A 27,072-nucleotide genomic window follows, 5' to 3' on the forward strand; every position below is an offset into this window, starting at 1 on the left:
TCCAAACTGACAGCTATAATATGGGTATGGACACATGTGTAATAAGGTTTTTATACATCTCTGTAAATGCAAATAATCTTCAAAATGAAAATGCTATCAAAATGTCAAGAATAGGTCCACAATGGAATAAAACAGAACCTGGCTTTCATAAAACACGAAAAAACAACTTAAACTAGGAAAAAGTTAAGGTTTTTTTTCTTTTCCCCCATTATCTGATACATATGTATATTTTGAAGGGGGCTCATATTTCACTACATATTTTTCATTTTGAACTCATTTAGGATGAAAACAAACATATTTTTGTCCCAGGTCCGATACTGGTGCCTGTGTATCTGATTACCTATTTAGTACTATTATACCTTGACAGCGCAGTGACAAACTTACACCCGTGTACAGTTGACGATATTCCTGCGTGGAGGCTGGCATAGTGGCTGGTAACTAGATTTTTGACAAAGTGCTATTGACGTGTTTAGATTTAGGTGTTGTCGTTGGAATTTCTGTTAATTCTCATTAAAATGTAGTTTAAGACAATAGATAAGTAGTATTAAAATAGGACAATCTGGTTTTACCCTTTCCCAAAATAGCATTATAAGGTCTAATTTTAGACGAGTTAATTCTATTTTCATCCCGGTTATATATAAAAATAGAAAAATTCGGTTTTACCGTTTCTCAAAATAGCATTATCATGAAGAGCACTGAAATAGAAAAAGTGGAAAACCATAAGTCGACAACTGAAAGGTACCCGCATTTCTGTTTTTTATTTCTGATTCATCCCCCGTCGCTACAATATATTATAACGGTGGGGGCAATGGCTATCACTCAAGGGGCTGGGATATGCGCACTTCAATATCAATATCTCTAATGAACAGACGCAGTCAAACCGAATTTGCTCTTATTGTACTTGGTTGTGTTCATTGCTTTCAAAGAATGTTCAAACTTTTCAAGATATGTTCGGTTGTGTTAAAAAATGACTTGTATTGGAACAAATTTTACAGAGAGACAGGTAATATTAAAGATATTTCTACTTTGATCAGCTTTGATCGGGGTTGTTTCTGTTATATGTCTTTTTTATACTCCAGGAAAGTGCTGATACATCTTCCTGTGGCGATTTATTAAATGCGAACTTACGTATAATTTATTGTAACAGCATGTCCATCGTATTCGAAATTATATTCGATTGAGGACTACACACTCACACTATTTTCATACTCACCGCTCTAATCGCGACTCTTGCGACTTTTCACGATTTGATTCCTGAGGTGCACTTTCCATGAGTCCCTCAATGAAATTTGCTGAAAAAAAGATCTGTGGCATACTAAAGAGTGTTTAAAAGGAAATTTAATGTTCAAAGACCGCAGCCCCTACTCTCTCAACCCCCCCCCCCCCCCCCCCCCCCCCACCACACACACATTCAAACCAAAATCCTGTAACATATTATGTATGTGCGCGAACATTATAAATATTTACATAAATGCACAGCTAAACGTAAAACCCCGACAAAACACAGTTTGGAACCGCATTGGAATGACAACAAAAAAAAACCTGTTTGTGTCCTAAAAAGCGACTTTTTCTTGAATTTTATGTAGTAATAGTTCTAATACACTGACATAGAGGGATCGTTCAGAATATTATGATGTGCCTTTGTTTCAGATATGGTAACTCGAAGTACAGAATCAAAATCCTGGAATTACAACATTTTACTTCAATATCAAGTTTATTACAGGTCTAAATCACTCTGCGTCCGTGCTCTGTCGTCCTTCCTTCCGTCCGTCCGTGCCCGCGAAATGATGGTTAAGTGACTGCATAACGGTACTTTCTCTTTGATGTCATTCATTCCGTTCTGTTTATGTGACCTTTTTCTTTTTATGTGACTGTTAGAACAATAGAGAGAACAATGGGGGTGTCACATAAATACCGTTTCGTTAGAACTTCCGTCCTTCCGTCCGTTAACAATTTCTTGTTATCGCATCTCCTCAGAAACTACTGGGGTGATTTTGACCAAACTTTGTCAGAATGATGTATTGGTACCCTAGTTGTGTCCCCCTGAAAATCAGACTGGTTCAACAATTTTTGAGTGAGTTATGGCCCTTTATTTATTTTTATAATTTACATAGATTTATATAGGGAAAAACTTTGAAAATCTTTTTGTCCAAAACCACAGGGCCTAGTGCTTTGATATTTGGTATGTAGCATCGTCTAGTGGTCCGCTACTAAGATTGTTCAAATTATTTCCCTAGGGTCAAATATGGCCCCGCCCTAGGGTCACATGATTTACATAGACTTATGTAGGGAAAAACTTTGAAAATCTTCTTGTCCAAAACCACAAAGTCTAAGGGCTTTGGTATTTGTAATGTAGCATCATCTAGTGGTTCACTAACAAGTTTTTTCAAATTATCCCACTAGGATCAAATATGGCACTGCCCCAGGTTCACATGGTTTATGTAGACTTATATAGGGACAAACTTTAAAAATCTTCTTGTCCATAAGCTACAACATTCAAATTTGGAACACATGTATAGTTTTGAGTGGCTAGATGAACTTTGACATGAGTTGACCTTGATCTTGACCTAGTGACCTACTTTCACATTTCTGTAGCTACAGCCTTCAAATTGGACCACATGCATAGGTTTGTGTACCAGAATAAACGTTGACCTTGACATTGACCTAGTGACATACTTTCACATTTTTGAAGGTACAGGCTTCAAATTTGGACCACATGGATAGTTTTGTGTTCCAAAATTTAATTTGAACTTGATTTTGACCTAGTGACCTACTTTCACATTTCTCAAGCTACAGCCTTCAAATTTGGACATGCATAGTTTTGTGTACCGAAATGAACTTTGACCTCGAGCTTGACCTAGTGACCTACTTTCACGTTTCAGAATGTAGCTACAGCCTTCAAATTTGGACCACATGCATAATTTTGTGTTCCAAAATTTAATTTGAACTTGATTTTGACCTAGTTACCTACTTTCACATTTCTCAAGCTACAGCCTTCAAATTTGGACCACATGCATAGTTTTGTGTACCGAAATGAACTTTGACCTCGAGCTTGACCTAGTGACCTACTTTCACATTTCTGTAGCTACAGCCTTCAAATTTGGACCACATGCATAATTTTGTGTTCCAAAATTTAATTTGAACTTGATTTTGACCTAGTTACCTACTTTCACATTTCTCAAGCTACAGCCTTGAATTTTGGACCACATGCATAGGTTTGTTTACCGAAATAAACTTTGACCTTGACATTGACCTAGTGACCTACTTTCACATTTTTGAAGGTACAGGCTTCAAATTTGGACCACATGCATAGTTTTGTGTACCAAAATGAAATTTGACCTTGATTTTGACTTAGTGACCTACTTTCATTTCTCAAGCTACAGCCTTCAAATTTGGACCACATGCATAGTTTGTGTACCCGAAATAAACTTTGATCTTGGCATTGACCTAGTGACCTACTTTCACATTTCTCAAGCTACAGCCTTCAAATTTGAAGCACATGTATAGTTTTGTGTACCGAAATGAACTTTGACCTTGAAATTGATCTAGTGACCTACTTTAACATTTCTCAAGCTACAGCTTTCAAATTTGGACCACATGCATAGATTTGTGCACCTAAATTGACTTTGACCTTGAGCTGGTCTTTAATTTTGGAACATTCAAAAATGGCTCAATGGTGGGCGCCAAAATCACTCTGTGATCTCTTGTTTCACGACTGTGTTAATTATTAAATAAGCAAAATTTTGGAAAATACTCAGTTGTATACATTCGTAATGTAAGAAAATCAGGAATTTATTTGAAAACTCACTGTATCTAAGAACTGCAAAATCTAATCCTAACATATCACCAGATTCCCGCAAATGCAACATCAAAATATCACATGAAAAGGTCAGCTCACCGTCTTACAAAACATAAGTCAGACCTCAACAAGAATATGCCTCATTTAACGGTAACCACACATAAAGGCCAACATACACATGCTGGACAGGGTCCAACGGCTTTATATCAGATGTGTCAAAAATGACTATCCCTGTTAGTGTAACACAATTGCAAAACCTCTTGACCGATGTACCCTTGAGAAGAGACTTTTAGACTCCTAACTTATCACGATCTACAAGATGTATCGTCATTGTTAAGCGATCTTCTTCCCTGAGTACTTAAGCTCCTGCCAGGTTTACCAGACATGTGCCGTCAAGTCCATGTCATTTCAGATTATTTAGTACTGCTATCCCACACGCGAGAGTCCTGTGGAATTCTCCAATATTTCCTAACTAGAGTCGCCACGGCTCAGTCACTGATGAATGGCAATTGTTTTAATCCTGTTTTTACCCCATCTTACATTTATAACATTTTAACAGCTTTGCTTATTTTTGATCCTCACTGTCGATGAAAGAACTGTCTTTCAGTTTTCGTACTCTTATTCTCACTAACAGTCGACGTGCACCCTGTCCAGTATTTGTGAGGAGTAATAAGAGACAGATTTTAAACTGGATCAACAGATAAAGATATTTTAACATCTACATTTTATCATGAAGTATTGAGACTAAGTGAAAAATAAGACTATAGGGAGATTAAAGTTTACATAAGATGAATTGACATTATTTACACAAGTCTTTATCTAAAGTATAAAACCAAGCAAAACCAAGAACAAAAATCTAATTGGAATAACTGTTAGGAGAACTCTGTCACCCAAAACCAAAATCGACATCAGTGTGCACATGGATATGAAAACGACATTTAGACAAAACTACATAGACAAAGACATAAATAAAAAGTATAAAAAAAAAGTCAAGCACAAAAAAAAATACAAATAAAGGAAAAGGGTGGAGAACGACTCTGAAGCGGTCAGTGGCAAAATATCAATAGAAAGTTTTGTTGACTGCTTGCGCGAAAAAAAAACACTCTAAATACACATACAGTGTACAGCGTAGGACAAACAAGTGCACACATAATGTCAGAGTCAATGATTTTTAATAAAATGTTATACATTTCACAATTTGAATGAACTATTTTTTTTCTTTAATGTCTTCCCGACTCGGGATTTTGTTTGTTTGATCATTGCTATCATTGTCATTTCGGTACTTTCTTATAGTGAAAATAGTGAAATTCGCCCAAGTTTTGATTCAGTGTTGTTTTTATTCTAGTCTATATATGTTCTGGTAATGGGCAAACAGAGCAATGAACTTCTACAAGCAGTTTTCAACCTTAAGGCTTGTATCCATTGCAGTGATGGGACGGCGCTCTAGGGTTTTGTGCAGCTTTTTGTTGTCTAAATTGATGTCTGTGTTGATATCAGGAATGATATCGAGTCTGTTTTCTACGAAAATCATATCATATATGCATAGATTTGCCTAGCTTTTATCTAATATTCAGTTAGGTGTTTACATTTAGAAAGAAGTTTAAGTATATAGATACATACATGTACGCACTAGGATATAATACTTCCTTGTTTGTTGTTCTCTAGGGGGAACGCTCTTGTTAAAAAAAGAATTTTTACTGTTGTTTTTTTTAACAGAAATAAAGGAATGATATAAGTAAGTAAAAGGATAGGATAAAATAACAGTATTTATTTTTTTGTACATTGAAGTGTATTTATCAATATTCGTATTGTCACGTGACGTGACATTGATGACTAAACATTGGACAAACATACGAAGCGAGTAAAAATCTGGATTACAGGTCATACAGGTAACTGCAGTCAAGTCAGCTCGTTTGTTATTATTTATTTTTTGTCTTCAGTTCCTTACCGTAAGAAATGGAAGAAACTTCCATCATCTGACTTTTTCTTTCAAGTTTCGATTTGACTCTATTGTGTCACTGATTTCTTTTTAAAGACGGTATTCAGATACCAAATAAATTATCCTTAATACAATGTCAAAATTAATATTTCGATCTATATCAGTAACGCAAATTTGAGTCAAAATACAATTTATCCTGTCTGTAGTTGCTTTCGATTTCCTTATACGATAGTTGTCCATTGATTGCTATCACAGTTGAGCATGAAATGCCCGGGATGAGCCTTTGTGATCATACACTGTCCGTCCGTCCGTCCGTCTACACGTCTGTCCAAACGACATTTGCTCTGAAACCATTTAGTGGAAGTTGATGAAACATAACCAGGAGTTTCCTTGGTGGGTCTCTACCAAGGTTGTTCAAAGAATTCCATTCCAGGCTGAATTCTGGTCGCCATGACAACCAAAAAAGGAAAACGTATAAAAATCTTCTTGTCTATAACCTGAAGGCCTAAAGCTTAGATATTTGGTATGCAGCATTGTGTAGATTTACTCTAACGAATTTGTTCAAATCGTGTCCTTGGGGTCTTTAGTGTCCCCTGCCGGGGTCACTTGTTTATATAAGAAGAAAAAAATAAATAAAAACCTGGTCTAAAACATCAAGCCTTGAACTTTGATATTTGGCTTGTAGAATATTTCGGTGATCCTCTTCAAAGTTTGTTCAAGACATGCCTCTTACCGGCACAGCTAGGGGTCACTTGTTTTACATAGACAGATAAAATTATATTAAAAACCATCTTAACCAAAAGCTTAGACTGTACTGGTATGTGGTATCGTCTATCGGTCCTCTAACAAGTTTGTTCAAATGATGCTTCTTGTGTCAAAATTGGCCCAGTCCATAGGGGTTACTTGTTTTACATAAGTTTGTATAGGAAAATGCACAAGCTCTTTAGTTTAGATATTTAGCATACAGCATTTGTAAAATTAATGTCCTCTACCAAGAAAGCATGTACCCATTTGAGTCAGATGAGCGATATAAGACCATCATGACCCTGTTGATTTTCGGTTTTCTCTCTCATTTTTTATTTGTTTAGAATAAGTGCTCGTCACGCATTCTCGCGAAGTCCATTGTCCATTTTCGTTAGCTTTTTAGCTCATCTGAGCACAAAATGCTCAGGGTGAGCTATTGTGATCACTCACTCACTCCGTCTGTCCGTTGTCGTCGACCGATATCTTCTCTGAAACCATGTGGTGGAAGTTACTCCGAAATGTTTCCTCTTAAATCCTATAAAACGGACGTAGGGAGTCGAATTTGTCTTGCAACTTGCTTACCTGTGCCCTTAAAAGTTAGGCTCTTGGTGATGTGACTTCGAAAATGTTGTTGAATGAGTACATTCGTGTACAATAACTTTTTTTTTAAACAGTCGATTATTGTCACTAAGGTTAAAGACTTTGTTAGTGGTGATTTATTTTATTTACACTGTCTTGTCTAGCTTGTTAAAAGGGTAAGTGCAGGGTTGGTGTGTACCAAACCCGTTTAGAACCACTAGTGTCCTTTAAATGGGTTACTGACCGTCCCAATGAGATACCCCTGTTTTCAACCTGCTTTAAGCTCGTTTTGTAAATATGTATGTTATGGATATTAAAAGTGTTACTTTCCTTATTCTTCATCCCAGTCCCCTCACTTTTACGTGTCCCAACCAATTCTACTTTTTAGTATGAGTGAGGTTAGGTACCCATAGCATGGAGCTCCTACCTGATGTTTCTGCCACCGGCCTTGTTTGTAGGCACGTGCATGTGTATATGTGTGTTTGTGTGTGTGTGGTAGTGTTTGCATTCTTGGAGCGTGGCTTTCCCTGTTGAATTTTCGTTCTTTATTCCCTTACCCCAGCACCACGCCACTTCCCTTACCTCATTCCCATTTTTATGTATCTTTCATGCAGTTAAAATGGACTTGTTCTTGAATGTCTGAAGCAACCCGTCTGTGATATCTTCCCACTAAAGTTTCTATTTGTGGCGGGCCTACCTTACAAATGCATAGCTCTAGCGGGGTTTGCTGTGCATTTAGCTTCCGGGAAATCTACCCTTACCTCATAATTAATACATAAAGTATATCGGAAATTTCGGTAACGGAAACTTCTGACGTATGAAAAAAAAAGGATAGAGTTACAAAACGTGACGCGAAAATATGACTTTGCTCTGACAATTTGGCGACACGCCAACAAAGTACAGCCATAAACTTGAATAGGTTATAAAACAATATGATAAATATATTTTTTGTTTGTTTTTAGCTCACCTGAGCCAAAGGCTCGTGGTGAGCTTTTGTGACCGCTCAATGTCCGTCGTCAGTCGTGCGTCGTCCGTCCGTCGTCAGTCGTGCGTCATCCGTCCGTCAACATTTTCTAAAAAAAATCTTCTTCTTGAAAACCACTTGGCAGAATTACACCAAACTTCACAGGAATGATCCTTGGCTGGCACCCTTTCAAAATTGTTCAAAGAATTGAATTCCATGCAGAACTCTGGTTGCCATGGCAACCGAAAGGAAAAACTTTAAAAATATTCTTCTCAAAAACCAGAAGCCCTAGAGCTTGGATATTTGGCGTGAAGCATTGCCTAACAGACCTCTAACAAGTTTGTTCAAATATGACCCCGGGTTCAAAATTGACCCCACCCGAAGGGTCACTTGATTTTACATAGGAAAAAGTTAAAAAAAATAAACCAGAAGGCCTAGAGCTTAGATATTTCACATGTAGCATTGCCTAGTGGACCTCTAAACAATGTGTTCAAATCATGACCCTCGGGGTACATAGGAAAATCTTAAAAAATCTTCTTCTCGAAAACCAGAAGCCCTAGAGCTTAGATATTTGAAATGTAGCATTGCCTAGTGGACCTCTACTAAAGTTGTTCAAATCATGACCCCAGGGTCAAAATTGACGCCGCCCCAGGGGTCATTTGATTTTACATAGGAAAAAATTCAAAAAATAAACCAGAAGGCCTAGAGCTTAGATATTTCACATGTAGCATTGCCTAGTGGACCTCTAAACAATTTGTTCAAATCATGACCCTCGGGGTCAAAATTGACCCCGCCCCAGGGGTCACTTGATTTTACATAGGAAAATCTTCAAAAAAATTCTAAAAATAAACCAGAAGGCCTAGATCTTCGATATTTGACATGTAGCATTGCCTAGTAGGCTTCTACAAAATTTGTTCAAATCATAACCCCCCCCCCCCCCACACACACACACACACACACACACCCCGGGTCAAATTGACCCCGCCCAATGGGGTTACTTGATTGTACATAGAAAAATCTTCAAAATTTTCTAAAAATAAACCAGAAGGTCTAGCGCTTAAATATTTGACAAGTAGCATTGCCTAGTAGATCTCTACAAAATTTGTTCAAATCGTGAGCCCCGGCTCAAAATTGACATAGGAAAATCTTCTAAGAATAAACCAGAAGGCTTAGAGCTCAGATATTTCACATGTAGCATTGCCTAGTAGACCTCTACAAAATTGTTCAAATCATGACCCCTGGGGTCAAAATTGACCCCGCCCCAGGGGTCACTTGATTTTACATAGGAAAATCTTCAAACATTTTCAAAACATAAACCTGAAGGCCTAGAGCTTAGATATTTCACATGTTGTATTGCCTAGTGGACCTCTACAAAATTTGTTCAAATCATGACCCCCGGAGTCAAAACTGACCCCGCCCTAGGGGTCACTTGATTATACATAGGAAAATCTTCAAAAATGTTCTTAAAATAAACCAGAAGCCTAGGGCTTAGATATTTCACATGTATCATTGCCTAGTGGACCTCTACAAAATTTGTTCAAATCATGACCCCTGGGGTCAAAATTGACCCCGCCCCAGGGGTCACTTGATTTTACATAGGAAAGTCTTCAAAAATTTTCTAAAAATAAACCAGAAAGCCTAGATCTTAGATATTTCACATGTAGTATTGCCTAGTGGACCTCTACAAAATTTGTTCAAATCATGACCCCTAGGATCAAAATTGACCCCGCCCCAAGGGTCACTTGATTTTACATAGGAAAATCTTCAAAAATTTTCTAAAAATAAACCAGAAGGCCTAGATCTTAGATATTTGACATGTAGCATTGCCTAGTAGACTTCTACAAAAAAATTCAAATCAAGACCCCCGGGGTCAAATTGACCCCGCCCCACTGGGTTACTTGACTGTACATAGAAAAATCTTCAAAATTTTCTAAAAATAAACCAGAAGGCCTAGAGCTTAGATATTTCACATGTAGCATTGTCTAGAGGACATCTACAAATCTGTTCAAATCTTGACCCCCCAGGGTCAAATTGTCCCAGCCCCAGGGGTTACTTGATTGTACATAGGGAAATCTTCATAAATTTGCTAAAAATAAACCAGAAGGCCTAGATCTTAGATATTTGATATGTAACATTGCCTAGTAGACTTCTACAAACTCATGACCCCCGGGGTAAAACTGGCCCCGCCCCAGGGGTTACTTGATTGTACATCGGAAAACAATTGTAAAAATCATCAGTTTGACATTTGAAACCTGTAGCTCATATTACTCAGTTGAGCGATCCGGGGTCATCATGACCCTCTTGTTTGACTATCTGACTAGACAAAACTTTTGAAGATAATTTTAAATGTATAACCGTATGAGAAACACTAAAACGTTAATGCGTCCAGTTAGCAAGGCTTCTTATCAAGGTGGGAACACGAATAGACCTGCTTTTTGGAAATAATTTAAAAGTTGATAAGGCTCACGCTGTTATGATTCAATGAAAATAATGGCGTGACATTTTTCCGGAGATTTTTTGTCTCGAAGAAATTCGGGGAATCGTATTTAATAAATCATAACTTTCTGGCATAAAAGTTAACTCACTCAGCCCTTGCTGTTTTCATTTTTTTCTTTTTTTCTTTTTTTATAGCACAGCTCTTCATGGGAATATAAGTCTCTGAATATGTTTTATTCTAGAAAACGTCGAAATAAGTTATAATAATAAAGTTTCCTTTTAAAAAGGAAAGGCTGGGCTGCTTTTGGCATAGTCTACATAACTAGACAAGTGGGGGTAGGGGTCATTACATAAGATTCTATGCAAAACATGATGCGATTTTCTACTGATGTTCCCATAGGAACACCAGTCTTAACTTTAGAGGCAAGGGTATTGAACAATTCTTGGCGTTTTGGGTTTTGAACTACTAGTGTCCAACCTCCATATAAAATTTTAAGACTCTAGCGCAAAGCGTTCTAGTTATTAGGAGGAAAACAATTTCCTTTACTAGGCCCCTGTGACTTCGACCCAGTGACCGCAAAAACAATAGGGGTTCTCTACTCAATGAGACCAAATATCCTATGAAGTTCGAAGACTATGGATTAAATGGTTCCATAGTTACCAGGCTGAAAGGTTATGGTCTATGAACCGTCCGACTACAGTGGTATTGTGAAAACAAATTGGTTTAATATACCTTGCAGAACTACTTCCTTAACTTGTTTTAATAACACCCCTACAACAGTAATTGAACCAACCATAATAGTCCTGTCAAAAATTGGCGGCAAAATTAATGTCTTTTGAGGCACCTATTTTCGGGGAGAGGGGGCGGTGTTCTCTAACAAATTTCACAATTTATAATTTTAACATGTCCGAAACATTGCGGAATGATACTTATTTCACTTGGGTATTGATTACATTTTAGGCCAGAGAAAATAAATGTTTAGATTCTCATCCGAATTTTGGGAAAAAATGGGGCGGGTGGGCCCTTTTTATTTTTTATTTTTTTATTTGGAAATATGAGAGACCTGAGGTCAGTTTGACAAATTAGATTTTTAAATATTGCTGTATTAATAATACTAGTGTATATGTTGTGTCGTTGAATTATTTGTATATATAAACTTTTAAAAATATTATATATGAAAAAATAATTCCACATCGTAAACATTAATTTACTTATAATGTGATAGTAAATCTTTTTTTCTGATGGCTGACTGTATCCTGTACGAAATACAAAACAAATAAATATTTGTCTGTTCAGTGTATTTGCAAATTCAAAATATTTAGTTCTGTCGAAGTACAAACAAGTTCTGTAAAGATGCTAAAGAATACAATCAATCTGTCATTCCTGTCACTGAGCACGTACCAAATGCTATACTGGAACTGATGATGATGCTGTAAATCTTCTACCTAAACATACAAAATGTGTAGAATCCACTAGTTTGACACTTGAAAAAAACTTCAGATGTTTGTTAAATGCACTTGCAAACGTAACGTATTTTAGTCCTATTGCCAAATTTACGAAACAAATAGTGCGGGCGTGCCGCCTGCTTTGACGTGAAAATGGCTTGTCAGACTTCCCAACGGAGGTAAAATTTCGTCACCTCAACGCAACAAAGTCGTATCTCTATACAAATTTATAAAACAAATTCGTATCTCTATATAAATTTATAATAAGATACGACTTTGTTGCGTTGAGTTGACGAAATGTCCATGTTAAATACAATTGAAATATTGAAATCCAGACAACAGATATTTAATTCTAATCAACAGAAATCAAACACAATCCAATTAAGATAAGAAAATACATTGGCTTTACCTTTTTCTGAAAAAAATTGAAATCGAAAGTAGGTTGTAAGAACGTCTGCTCGCGGTGCGAAACTGTAGATTTTTCATGAACATTTCTCTTAATTTATGCTAATAAGAGGTAATGTCCTGGTAAATTTTAATATCAGATACTGTCAAAATGCTATTAAACTGTCTTTGCATCATCACAATATGTCAAACATATTCTTTGAACTGGAGAATTGGTCAATGTTTATAAAAGTGTAACAGTATCCGGACATAAAATTTTGGATATCCGGATTTGACCAATAAAAAATTTCGGGGCGGGGGTTTTCCCATAGGGGCGGGCGGGGATGAGAATCTAACAATTAATTTTCTATTGCCTTACTCGGACTTTATCATAGACTCCCTGTGTAAAATCTCAAACTTTTAACTAAAATAAAGGTATTAAATCGATATGATATTTCAATGAAACTTCAAAGTTTTGTAGTTTGTAGCATCGTCTGCGGCATGTGCAGTGAAAAATCTTAATTTGATTTCTAAAATAGTGTGATATATATTTTTAAAGTTACTATATGTTTATTGTAAATATACTTCGTTATAGGCCTAATAAAACTAAAGGAACCAGCGTGGGAGCCATCTGGTCTGGTTGTGTAATGGTTATAACACACTAAATAGTTGTTGTTCTTTATTCTATATAAAATTGACCAAATTCCAATGACCGCAGCACACATCAGGACCCATTTTAAATTTCTGTAACTTACATTTTCTTGAAGAATATTGTCAGTACTAACTAAAAATCAAAAGAAAAGTGGGGGTCATGTTTGATGCAAGAAAAATAATTTCAGTCAAACACACAAACTGCAAAATCAGCTAAAAAATGAGACCCCAAATTATACTGGTGGTGTATGATCTACGTTTCCATGAAATTTTTTGAAATGTTTTTATTTCATTATGAAATGCTACCTACATGTCAAGCATAGATCTGTCATGTGATTTTAGCAAAACAATTGCAAAGAAAATAAGGAAAATAGCTCTACAGAGCAAAAAAAAAACTGAGGACTATTTGTATCCGCCATTTTCGCGCCATTTTTCTTTTTAGTGTCTGTATGCCTAACGGCTGCCAGGTATTTGAACACTAATTTTTCACTTGGCATGGCAACAGAGGTCTCAATTGAAGCTAGTTTCTGTTTAAATTTCATTGTGGATGTATTTGTGACATTTTGGAAGGAAAAATATGAGAGCAGGTTGTATTTGGTGAAGTGAATCTCAATTGTAGTATGAGTAGTACTTCCAGGTCACAGCAGTGTGATTTTGATGTCAGTTTACAGTAAGCAAATGTGACCAGAGAAATCTCTCTTATAAGATACATGATCCCTACTTTTCTCTTCATTTTATATCAGTTTTATCATAACTCTTTAAAATGAGGTAAGGGTTTGTTCTCTGAAATGGGTCTAGCTATGTTTGGTAGCCCTTCAAAAAATGTCAGTTTTATGTAGAATATGTAGGGAAAACAATTTAACTGGTTGTGACCTCATACCCAAGTGAAAACTGGCAGGTACTCGAAAATGCAGCTCTCTGATTGGCCTTAATATAATGTGATGTCATGATAAAGTTATGAATTGCCCGTTAAATCTTTTTAACAATTACTACAATGGATAAATGTTAACTTAATCATGCATAATGTAAACGTCAAAATTGAGAAGTTGTCAGTTTATCGTGCAGACTTACGTTTTATAGTTATATTCATTTAATAATAGGTAAACAAAAGAGCAACTGCAATCGGAAAACTTCCAATCCACATTGTGCATTTTACGTCACTTGTTCCTGCAACCAATCACTGAATTCGTAACATATTGATCTCGGTTTGCGGCAGCTTCCCTGCTTTCCGTATCATAGGCCTAACTAATCTAAAGGAACCTGAGCGTGGGAGCCATCTGGTCTAGTCGCGTAATGGCTGCCAGGTATTTGAACACTAATTTTTCACTTGGCATGGCAACAGAGGTCTAAATTGAGGCTAGTTTTTGTTTAAATTTCATTGTGGATGTATTGTTGACATTTTGGTAGGAAAAATGGGAGAGCAGGTTGTATTTGGTGAAGTCAAGCTCAATTTTAGTAAGAGTAGTACTTCCAGGTCACAGCAGTGTGATTTTGATGTCAGTTTACAGTAAGTAAATGTGACCAGAGAAATCTCTCTTAGAAGATACATGATCCCTACTTTTCTCGTCATTTTATATCAGTTTTATCATAACTCTTTAAAATGAGGTAAGGATTTGTTCTCTGAAATGGGTCTAGCTATGTTTGGTAGCTCTTTGAAAAAGATCAGTTTTATATAGAATATATAGGGAAAACTATTTAGGCTACCCAGCACGCAAGCCTATATGGGGCCCATATGGGCTATATCTGGGCAAATGTACCATACGGGTCCCACATGGGACCCTTATTGTAAGTATTGGCCCATACTGGACCCATATGGGACCCATATATAATGTCCCAGTGATGTGAATTACAAATGTATTCATTTTAAGTTTATATGTGGTGTCACCAGTATATAAGTTCATATTTTAAGTTTTCTTCGAAAATTTGTACATTTTTTGAAGTATCAGAAGAAACATGTTTCCAAGAAGGGTCCCATCTGGGTCCCATATTGTAAGTATTTGCACACATTGGACCCATATGGGACCCATATACAATAACTCAGCGATGGATATACCAATGCATTCATTTTAAGTTTAAAAGTGCTGTATCTAGCATAGAAATTAGTTTTTTATGGTTTCTCTGAATGTCTCTACGTTTTCTTTTCTCTCAAAAAGAAACACCTTTCCCATCTTGGTCCCATCTTGGTCCCATATTGTAAGTATTTGCACACATCAGAGCCATATGGGACCCAATGAAGCGATACAGCAACATCTTGACTTTAAGACTATAAGTGGTGTCACTAGTATAACAATCCTTTTTTCTATGTTTTTTTTTTTGAATTCTAATACATGTACATTTCTCTGGTCTCAAAAATATGTTTCCCAGAAGTGTCCCATATGGGTCCCATCCCAGCAAACAAAAGACGTCTTGAAGACGTCTTTATTTGGTTGTTTTATGGTCATGTCATCTGTGAACAGAAAAAAGACGTTCTTTTTCGTTGTTTTACCTACGAAATAAAGACGACTTTTAAATTTAATTTAAAGCCGTCTCTGTCTATAAGAAAATGCAAGTTTTCGTTCTTCTTAGCTGCAATAACATTTACAATATAAACTGTTAGAAAAAAAACTATGCTATTAGACATACCGGTATGTTGGATCGAAGGTTTGATAATTTTTTACTTCATAAAGAAAAAACGGTTATAGCATTTTTATTGTATTTTCAAAATAAAAAAATTACTAGGCTTACAAAATCATGAAAATGGACTAATACTAGTAAATGTTGGTTTTTTTTTTTTTTTTGCACTTCCGAAATTATTCCTAATTGTTATTAAAATTCGACTGTTGTCTAAGCTATTTCGAAATCGTGTAATTACTTTTTAATAATAACATTCATTCATTTTAAAATATTCAGGAAAGCTATATTGGACATTGGGAACATTTATAATACATGTTTGTAACCATGGTAACTAAAGGTCCATCTCTCTCTACACATGTTATCTATTAGTCACGCCAATGGTTTACACACTATTCAGTTAATTTGATGGAGGTTTAAGCTGCAATACAGAACAAGTTTATTCATTATGTACAGAAGGGACCATCATGTAGAAAAAGTGAGTACAATATTTTAAACATTATTATAACATAATAATTATATAATTATTCGTCAATAACTTGACGTATTTATAAGATATCTATTTTAACATCATAAGCTTTTTTTTAATCTGCATTCTACTTCCTTAAAAATATCTCATACTACAAACTTAGAGAAAACATCTCAGAAAATGTTGATAATAGTTTAAATGCTTCCATTAAATGTTTAATCAGTACATTATCAAAACTGTTTTTGCATTTTATTTAATTTACGGGAAAATGATGAATGATAATTATAAAAAAAACTCGAATTTAATATATTTCAGGTGATATTAAAGCTATAAATTACGACTTACATTTTTTGCAAATAGTCTTAATTTTCATGGACAAATGCTCAGACTGACATTATTTTTTCTACTTTACAGATTGCCTTTACAAAGAATCTGATGAAATGACTTGGAAATGCAATAGATCAAGAGAAAAAGGTCCATAATGATTCTGAAACAACTACATGTGCAGCTACAATGTTTCAGACAGTTGACAATATCAATCAATTAATAAGACCCGTACAATTCCAGAACGCCCCTAAATGGCCCATACTATATATACGACATGGGACCCAGAAAAGTCCCACATGGGTTATAAGATCTGGGACCCATAAGGGGCCCACATTGGTCCCATATAGTATATCCCATATGGGACCCATGCCAAAATGGTTTGCAAAACCTATCTGGGTCCCATGTGGGTAGCCCATATAGGTCCCATATGGGAACCCATATGGGTCCCACATGGGTCCCATGTATACTTGCTAGCTGGGTATTGTGACCTCATACTACTAGTACACACTTGGGTACCAAAAAAAACAAACAATACATAGGCTTGGAGCTACGGCTTCCCCAAGCCAAAAGGCTGTGACTAAATACAGAGTTGGTGCACCTGTGATATATTACAGACTTCCGTTCGATGCAATGTGGGAGATTGAACTACATTAGAAGTTGTGTCCCTTGCTGGAAACTGCACCATTTGCTTAATCGTCTACTGTAGCATCCACATTATCTGCAACTTCCTCTTAGGATTATCCACCTTTCGAAATAGAAGAGATCGTGTTTGTGTACTGGTAATGATGATAAACCCGAACAGAAAATGAGGTTTTTTTACCTGTAACTTTTTTATTTATGCAATTTGTAATCAATGGTCGGTATCAAAATAAAGCTTAACATTTGCTGAAAATTTTACATAATTCAAATTGATATTGAGTTAACAAACTCACACAAAGTGAGGCCCTGAAAAGGATTTGTAAAATGGGGACTGTACAAAGGTTGACTGATGATAAATTCGACCACTTTGTCATTTACAAAACTTTCTTCGTAGTATTATATTGAAACTTTCCCCAAAAGCTGCAACAGTCATTAATATTCCTGATCAAGTAATGAAAAGAGACCCAATGTCAGGCCTTCATGTGGCGACAGTGAGCATGTGCAAAAAAAACACCCTCTTCCCCAGTAATTTTGGATAAATATTTGTTATACTGGTTCGAGTCGTAAATTCGGCCACTTTTTGCGGTTTTTCATAAATATTTCTTTCGTTTTACAATTGATTTGTACAAAATTTCTACCATATGTGCTTTAATACAAGCAACATTGTTTGTTATCATTAACGGCTGTTTACAGTATGGTAAACAATACAACCGCGCTTAAAATAACAGACAAGTTTAGCCTCCACATTTTACCTTCTAGAGGTTGTAAATATTCGGCCACTTTTTAAACATAAAGTTGGTTGTATTTTCAACATTTTCTTGGAAATAAATGGATGCTACAGACAAAATTGTTCTTTTTTCAACAAACTGCAACCAATTTTCAATAGCATACCTCGTGGGAAATATTTGCCAACAGAGATTTAAAAAGCGCCTGTCATCCTTCTCACACCAGCATGACGTAGTTTAATTTTTACGTCACTGTTTATCACACATTCTAGCATAAAACTGCTGTTCTTGTCACTTTTCGGGGGTGTTTCAACAGGAGAGTAAAGAGAATCTCTCGCTCACGTGCTATTATAACACCTTTTTATATATGCGCGTTCCGTGGCAAAGCATAAACGTATTACGGCCCCAAAACGGATAATTCAAAAGGAAATGACGTCAACGTGAAAAGAAAACGTAGACATGAAAATTCAATGACGTTGAGGGAAAATATATTCATTTTCTTGGTTTTAACGCGTTTTATGTTAGTTAGCGCATGTTCTTTTGTGTTATAAAGTTTAGATTTGAATTAACCCTTGCCAGGCCTCAGCATAAACGAGCGCATGCAATGACGTCACGCGACCCGCGAGACAAAATATTTGCTGTTTAGAGTACACAACTTTGGGGAAGGACAACTTTTTTTCTATTCACCTCAACTTGTTGTTTTTTGCCGACTTTGTTGCTAATGCAAGTGCTTGTGATGACACAGATGCGTCCTCAAGCATCTGGCTCGAAAAAAAACTTTAAAGTAGGTGGCCGAATATTTACGACCTGGCCGACTTTACGACTCGAACCAGTACAGATAAATATAAGTCATTTACTTATACAGAATATTTACCAATTTTGTTTTCATTTACACCAGTTGGTGTTGTAAGTGGAAACTATTAGATGGTGTGTTCAATTATATAAATAACCGATTGCAATCAAATATTTCAAAGGTGGTCGACTTTATCACCTGTCCGGGTTTATCATCAGTACCAGTACAAATCCGTTGTATTTTCTATATTTAGAACTGATATAAACCACGTAAGTCTTTTTTGTCTCTAAGTGGTCATTCTACTGTTTTCAAACAATGGAATGACCACCTAATACAAATTTGGGGTTCTCTACCAGGCCCGTAGCCAGAGGCAAATTTTAACCGAGGCAGTCTAGGGGGGTCCGGGAGCATGCTGCCCCTGGAATATTTTTCTTTAGGTCGTCTATGGTGCATTCTGGAGGGTCCAGCGACCATGTTTTACTACTTTAAATTTGGTGTTTTTAATGTAGTTTTTTATTGATTTTTTATGTTTTTATGATAAAATGACAGAAGATAATTCGGAAATAAGGTATATTGGGACATGTAACAATGTAAAACTAGCTTTATTGAACTACAGTTCATGTATCAACAACTGTCTACTAAATTTTTCGTATTATTCAGGATGCAAAGGCAAAGAAATTCTTCTGTTCCCCGATGAGCTCCAAAGTCTTAATATTTCATTTTTGTCCAGGTCAATGTCTTTGTTGATGTACATTAGTGCTAACCCATTCAAGCGAATACTTTTCATCGACGAACTGGTCCATGTTTTTAGCCTATAGAGAGCACTAAAGATACAAGATACAAGATACAAATGTTATTTAAAGTCGGTATTAATATACAGACAACATTAGCTATGTATAGCTATTGACCGACATAAATAACAATAGTATATTTAATAACATAATAAAAATGTACCTATTAAAAGAGTTACAACATTAGCAAATCAAGTTTATAAATACAAATTGGTTAAACCTGAAATACATCTGTTAATCTTGGCCTAGGCCTAAAACCTAGTTGAAAGCAAAAGATGGTAAAACGCTGAACTGAAAAAGAACATTAATGCGTTTTTAGAAAATGGTTTAAGACATCTACCACATCAAAGCTACGTTCACACGAACATGAGCCAACAGGTAAACTTAAAATTAACTGGAATATGGTACAAATGTTAGGGAAATAGCTTTGGTCACATCTGTCAAATCCATCTTAAAGAGATATAGGTTTCATAATGTTTTCATTATACCGTTTCCACCTTATCATTTCATCGGAAGATCATTTTCAAATGTTTGTTTTATTTTGTCAGTTGAGGAATCAGTTAATTTGTCATGATTTCCGGGTAGTAGATAAGTTCCCTGTAAAACATCCCCAAGTTGCTCTGGAAATCGAGAAGAAAGGTGCAGTATCACGTGATCTAAAAACGGGTAGAAATAGTTAATCCTGAAGTGGTCCGGGACAGAAGTGTTATCACCTGCCTTTGCCCGATGCCTCTGCCTACCGACAATTCTTGGTTTTCCAGGTGTTATGCTCATATGTGTAGCAATTTTCACTGACCATTCATAAAGTTTTTCAAAGGAAGCAGATTCTTTGCGCATAGCTGCTAGGATATCTGTAACATTACGTGCTTCGGTATGAGCTCTTAACAGGTCACAATCCTTTGCTTGTAAATTCACCGATAATGGTCTTACAAATGCCAAAATATACTGCATCAAACATGCGGTAAAAATGAACTTGAAAAAAAAACTTGAAGCATCATGGGTTGACTGACCTGACGATTCGTCCATAATATCACTCAGAGCATTGTAGATGTGCACATAAAGTGTGCTTATGGAGTCAAATCTCGATAACCATCTAGTTTCTGAAAGTGTGGGAAGAGTTTTTCATTTAGAAGCACACTGAAATATGACAGTTTCGTTTTCATCTTCACACTTTAAGTCATTCTGAATGAGTGTAATATATCATTTCCGTATGTTTTTGAACTTGAACTTGAATTGGTACCATTTGTATTCTTAATTGAAATACATGTACTTAATTACTTTTTTCATTGCATGCCAAATTTTAACCGAGGCAACTGCCTCACTTGCCTCAACGTAGCTACGGGCCTGTCTACACTCAGCTTTGATAGTGTCCGTCCGTGCGTCCGAGTATTCTTGTCCGGGTTTTAACTCTGCCATCCATAAAGGGATTTTGAAATAACTTGGCATAAACGCTCACCATAATGAGATGACATGTCATGGGCAAGACTCAGACCCCTAGCTCCAAGGTCAGTATCACATTTAGGGGTCAAAGGGTCTGTTTCGTGTCCAGTCCATAACTCTGCCATCCATGAATTTTGAAATAACTTGAATAAATGTTTACCATAATGAAATGATGTGTAATGCATAAGACTCAGACCCATAGCTCCGAGGTCAAGGTCACACTTAGAAGTCAAAGGTAAACAGGGTCTGTTTTATGTCCGGTTCATAACTCTGCCATTCATCAAAGGATTTTGAAATTACTTGGCATAAATGTTCCCCATAATGAGACAACATTCCCGTATGAAAAAATAAGGTGGAATCCGCTCTGAATTAAAGCGTATTAAGGGCGTAATCCTGCTAAAATGGATATTCAAAGGCGGACTATTGGCGGACATGGATTATTCTAAAAATTACGCCTAACAGGAAGGCGGAATTTTTCTTAAATTTTGGTTAATGCGCTTTTCAGAAAAAGGTGCGTTCTCATTAGGCGGAATTTTCAGATAAAATAAGGGGAAAATTTGAACTTTGAAAAAATGGCTTTACTAAGATAGGGCAGAATTTTGGAAGGTGGTAATTGTATATCAATTAATTTGAAATAGGATCACTATAAGGGTCCAGTGAGTTTATTACATCCAGATGTTGTGACTCCTGTTTGGAGAGAAAGCACTTTCTGAAGGCATTTATACATGGGATGTTATTAGTTAAGTAGACTAGACTAAGGAGTACATTATATATTTGTGTTGAGTTAGAATTTAATTAATTTACATCTGTAAACCTTTAGAAATAGCAAATTAAGGTGTAGAGGATTTAATGAACATCTTTTCTGTTTTAACCAAATCACTATCTGTTAATTACTTACATTTCAGAAGTACATGTATAATGCATAGCAGTTACAAGGTAGCAAACAATTTAAATAAGATTTCAAGTCTAAGTTAGTATTTAATATCATAATTATTGCCATAATTATAGACATCACAATAGTATGGCACTGGCACCAAACATGAATGATAATATCAGTAATAATCAGTAGTTCCATGCTAGTTTAGTGAAGGTTTAATAACTTCTAATTTTTTCAAGAAATGTTCATGATATTTAGTCAGTATTGTTGTGCATTTGCTTCAGTAATTTTGTTATTAAGCCACAGCTGATATATTTGTAAAATTGAAGCTGTCTTATTAATAAATTGTATTTTGCAAAGCAAAATGAATCTAGTGAAATGTGAAAAACTTCATGCTCAAGATAAATACTAAGGGTACTTTTTTATGTTTTACATAAGGCGGATTTTATTCCGGTCAAGCTTTTCTGAGTATTTTTTTCCCGCCTAAGCAGAAAATATCCTTAGACGGAATTTTTTCCTGCTTAAACATTTTTACGCCAATTTAGGCGGTTTCCGCCTTACTAACAGGAAAAAATGTGCATATTTCGAGCCCTATTCTCCCTAAGGTCTCCCTAAGGCAGATATTATGCTTAATAGCAACATAAGATGGAAACCGCCTTATTTTTCTGGGCGGTTTCCGCCTAAAGTATGGGCGTACTTTTTCGTACGGGTGTAATGCACAAGATCCAGACCCCTAGCACTAAGGTCAAGATCACACTTAGAGGTTAAAAGATAACATGGTCTGTTTCTTGTCTGGTCCATAACTCTGTCATTCATCAAGGGATTTTGAAATTACTTGGTATAAATGTTTCCTATAACGAAATGATGTGTCATACGCAGAGCCCTATCTTCAAGGTTAAGGTCACACTTAGAAGTCAAAGTTAACATGGTCTGTTACTTGTTTTGTCCCTAACTGCCATTTATCTAGGGATTTTAAAATTACTTGGCACAAATGTTCCCCATAATGAGTTAATTTATCATGCGCAGACAACTGTAGCATTCTGGGGCACGCTTCTGGGACATTTGTCAGCTCTTGTTTAACTTAGATATTCCATTATCTTTCAAATGCAAATGTAAAACTAAAAATTATAAACACTCGGCATTTTTAGCTCATCCGATTTTTTTTGGGGAAAAAAATAATTATTGTCGCGTTGGCGTCTGCGTCGGCATTGGCATCAGCGTCGGGGTTGCCTGGTTAAGTTTTATGTTTAGGTCAGCTTTTCTCCTAAAATATCAAAGCTGTTGCTTTCAAACTTGCAACACTTGTTCACCCCCTTACGGAAATATTATAGTTTGCTGCGAACACTTGCTGCGATCATGCTGCGAATATCCGGCGAACATGCCGCAAACACTTTTGATACAATTGGTATAACTGTTTGCGGAAGGTTTGTTTGGTGTTCACTTTTCACATGCAAATTATTTTTGCCGCAAACAAGTAGCTGTGAACTTCCTGCGAACAAGTTGCAGCGATCATCCCGCGAACTTGTTGCTGTGATCTTCCCGCAAACTATTTGCTGTAAACATGCCGCGAACTAGCTGAAAACCATCACTACAGAGATTGTGTACAAAAAAGCATGATACAGAAGTACAAAAACAATAAATTAATAGGAATCAGGGATATTATTAATTTATTGAATAAACTTGAACACTGAGGTTGTAACAAATTCGAAATGTCAATGTCTGAACTTTTTCATATCATATTTAGAGCATTTTGAGTTATAATGATAAAATATGTTTGAATTTTAACTGTTAATTGTCATTCAATAACAGTGTCTGAGTGCATGTATTCATTTCATCCCAATGTTTTTTCTTCACACTGCTTATAAGTTATATGCATCACTACAAATCTGTCATAGTTTTACATGTTAATTATCAGACTTATAAATGAAGCTTAGAAATTGTAAAAATAAGCTAGTTCTATATTTCTTTTTAGATAATCTGATACAGCTTGTACGGAAGAGTATACTGACCCCGCAATGTACAGTGATGGTAGATAAATTCGTCAACACTTAAATATTATATTGATGTATTTCTAAATTTTTGAGAGTTTATTTACATTATTTTTATTACATGTTTGTATTTCTTTGTAGTTATATATATCATTTATAAAGACTGTCAGTTTTTTTACCTGAAACGATTCTCATAACACGTTTGATGTTATGAGAATATATTTGTTGCAGAATAATTTTCGAGGTATTTTCTATAACATAAACTATTTAAAATGAATTTGTGAGCGGTTTATGTCTTAGTAAAAATGCGCATTACTTTGCTGTAAATTTTCATCCCATCTGCTCAGTTTTTCTAAGGAGCCAATTAAGATCTTTTGCCGATCAAGTTTGATGTACTAGTAAGTCAGTTGATAACTGACTGTGCTACTTTGCAAACAAACTTCAAATTAGCTATTTTCGTAATATCGCATACATATAACTTGGACAATAATTTAACAATCTGACCGGTTTTGGAAAAGACCAGATTTTGAAAGGAGCCGATATCTTTTGCCAAACTTAGACGTGACAAAGTTTGATATAAATTAAATCATGAACCTGCTACAGTGTCCACAAGCTTGAAATAAGCCATTTTTGTTATTTCAGAGGCAACATGTAATTTCGATGAAATGGGGCCCCCGTAGAAGGATATTATTTTGTGAATGCCTTCTTAGTCAACAAAGCATATGTAATGTGAACTTGGCCTCTGGTTGTAATGAGCTCAGTTATACCCCAGTCACACATACAGCGCGGATAGCTACGTCTAGCCGCAGATAAAAACGTAGTAATCCGTATCGATCCGTACCTGAGCCGTACCTTAAAGTAGTAATCCGTATCAGTCCGTATCAACCAGTACCAATCCATACGACTCAGGTACGGATCGATACGGATTACTACGTTTCTATCCGTGGCTAGACGTAGCTATCCGCGCCGTATGTGTGACTGTGGTATTACCGTGATTTAAGGTAGATACCCAGTTAATGGCTTCTGCCTGACCTCAAGTATGATTATTACTTGTGCCAAGTGTTTTCAAAATCCCTCCTTGGTTAGAATTCATAGTCTTGAAATGAAATAATGTAGAAATTAACAATGATGAGCTTGAATTTATGCCAGAGACCCGGGTTATGAGTTCTGCATGTCGTTAAAATATGGCGATCATGTGTACCAAGAAAGTTCAAAAACACTCCATTTGTGCTGGTTTGCTAGCCCACACATGAAAAACTGAGGAAAATGATAATGACCTTCACTGTGACTTTGATCATTAGGCCAGGAACCTGGGTGTTGGGTTCTGCATGCCCAAACTGGAAATAAATAAACGCAGTTTTTCTCAGTTTTAGATATATGTCATATAAATCGTACCAACTTTCATTCGAAAAGATATCATCCAGCATATAATTCAATATTTATTTGAAAAATTATGTCATAACATAACTGAAATCGTCTTTTTTATTTATATATTGATAACAATTTACAATGTGTGTGTATATATTATGCAAAATATAACCGGATCATATTACTCGTCTTATAGATAATATAAAATGTTGTTTTCTGAAAGATATATATTAAGTAAAGAGGGGTCAGTAATACTCTTCTGTAAGCTTGAGATCTGCAAAAGTTTAAACATACCTGTTTTATTTTCAAAATTCCATATGTTTATTGAGATATATGAGTATAGATACTAAACATAAATTTTCTGACTTAAATTACCATAAAAAAGAATACGAGGGGTGTTCCAAAAATAATGTCATTTGTGTTTTATTTCAGGGAAATCGTGTCATGTGTACACAAAACCACCTCGTGTCGACAGAACGATCACTGAATCGTAACATAGGTAAATATCGCGCTCACACGTTCACTGACTTTGGTACAGTGTACATTGCTTTATAGCGTATTCATTACACTTTACACAAAATGACTGGGAAAAGAGCTGAAAATGGGCTTGAAATTAGGGCCTACATAAAAGGTAGGTCGCTACTCGGCATGAAGCTTGTAGATATTCACCCTGAGGTGTGCGACATTTATGGGGAAGGTCAAATGTCTCATAGGACTATTTGTAGGTGGGTAGCTAAATTTAGGACCGGACAGCAGCAACTCAAAGATGCTGCTCGCACAGATCGTCCTGCAACAACTACGTCGAAAGGTTACATCGAAAAAATCCTCAATTTGCTAAAAAAGGATGCCCGATTCACCGTAAGGCAATTGGCCCGACTGACAAACTTGTCGTTAGCACGAGTTCATGGAATTTTGAAGAAACACCTAAAACTTAGAAAAATAAATGCAAGATGGATACCCCATTTGTTAACAAAAGAGGACCCCTGTAACAATGGCAAAAAAAACTTCTGAACATGTACATAAAATACAGCAAAAAGGTTTTTGATAATATAGTTACTGGTAATGGAACCTGGGTTTATTATTTTGAAAGTATTCCATGTGAGACGCCCAAGTATTGCCAAATGAATACCAACGGTGAAGAAGGTTTTGTATGTATTTTTTTCACTCATAAGGGTCCAATCATTCAAATTCCGGTACCAAAAGGCAGTACGGCCATAGGAAAATTCTATAAAAAAAGTTGTTCTAAGAAAATTGAAGAACTACTACAAAAGTCGCCGCCCCAAAACAGGACTTAAGTACCTCCGACTTTTGCATGATAATGCACCCGCTCACAAGGCACGCATTGTGACCGAGTTTTTGGAGTCCGAGGTTACCGTCCTTCCACACCCTCCGCTTTCGCCAGACCTGGCCCCCCTGCGACTATTTTCTGTTTCCCAAACTTAAATATCATCTGTCTGGAAAGAGATACAAATCGAGAAATGCCCTTGGATCTGCAGTTTATCAGTATCTGATGGGTGTTCCCATAGAAGAGTATGAACAATGCTTCCAAAAGAGGATTGACCGGCTCAAAAGGTGTATTCAGGCTGACGGAGAGTATTTTGAAGGGCAGAGCAAGTTAAAATGATCAGAACATTTGCAGTATAGGAGAACCGATGCAAGTGACATTACTTTTGGAACACCCCTCGTATATTCCTATCAGTCTCCAAGAATCACTTATGAAAACTGTCCATAATGCACACAGATTTCCTTCTAAACATGTCCAGAATATCTGGTTGTAATTAACTTATCAGACTCATACTGTGATCTTACAGATAATGTTACAAATTAATTGAGATCTACAATTACCTGCTCTTAGTTAATATAAAAGCTCTTCATTAACAGTTTACCAAAAGATTATAATCTTCTAAGTTCTTCTCGCGAACATGCCGTGATCATTGGTCTTCCGCGAACTATTATCAAATCAATCGCGGCATGATCGTGGTTAAGCAGCGAATATCCCGCGAATAGGTATGTTTGCGGCATGTTCGCAGCATGTTCGCAGCTTTTTGACCATTTCGCAAGGGGGCCATCAAAAGCTGACTCTGTACAGCAAGAACCATAACT

At 36.1% G+C, this 27,072-nt stretch overlaps 1 protein-coding gene across 2 annotated transcripts in view; it reads left to right on the plus strand.

Annotated features, from left to right (window-relative positions):
• The first annotated feature begins 367 nt into the window (after positions 1–367).
• Positions 368–27,072, plus strand: part of LOC128555776 (uncharacterized) — an 85,410-nt gene continuing 58,705 nt past the window's right edge. Inside the window, exon 1 of one of the 2 annotated variants that reach the window (XM_053539279.1) lies at positions 368–434. The gene's annotated coding sequence lies outside the window, so the exon portion shown is untranslated. Of the gene's footprint in view, positions 435–4,548; positions 5,689–27,072 lie in introns of those variants that run through there. The other variant, XM_053539280.1, reaches the window with a different exon arrangement.

This window comes from Mercenaria mercenaria, chromosome 3, assembly GCF_021730395.1.
Source record: "Mercenaria mercenaria strain notata chromosome 3, MADL_Memer_1, whole genome shotgun sequence".
Lineage (NCBI taxonomy): Eukaryota > Metazoa > Mollusca > Bivalvia > Venerida > Veneridae > Mercenaria > Mercenaria mercenaria.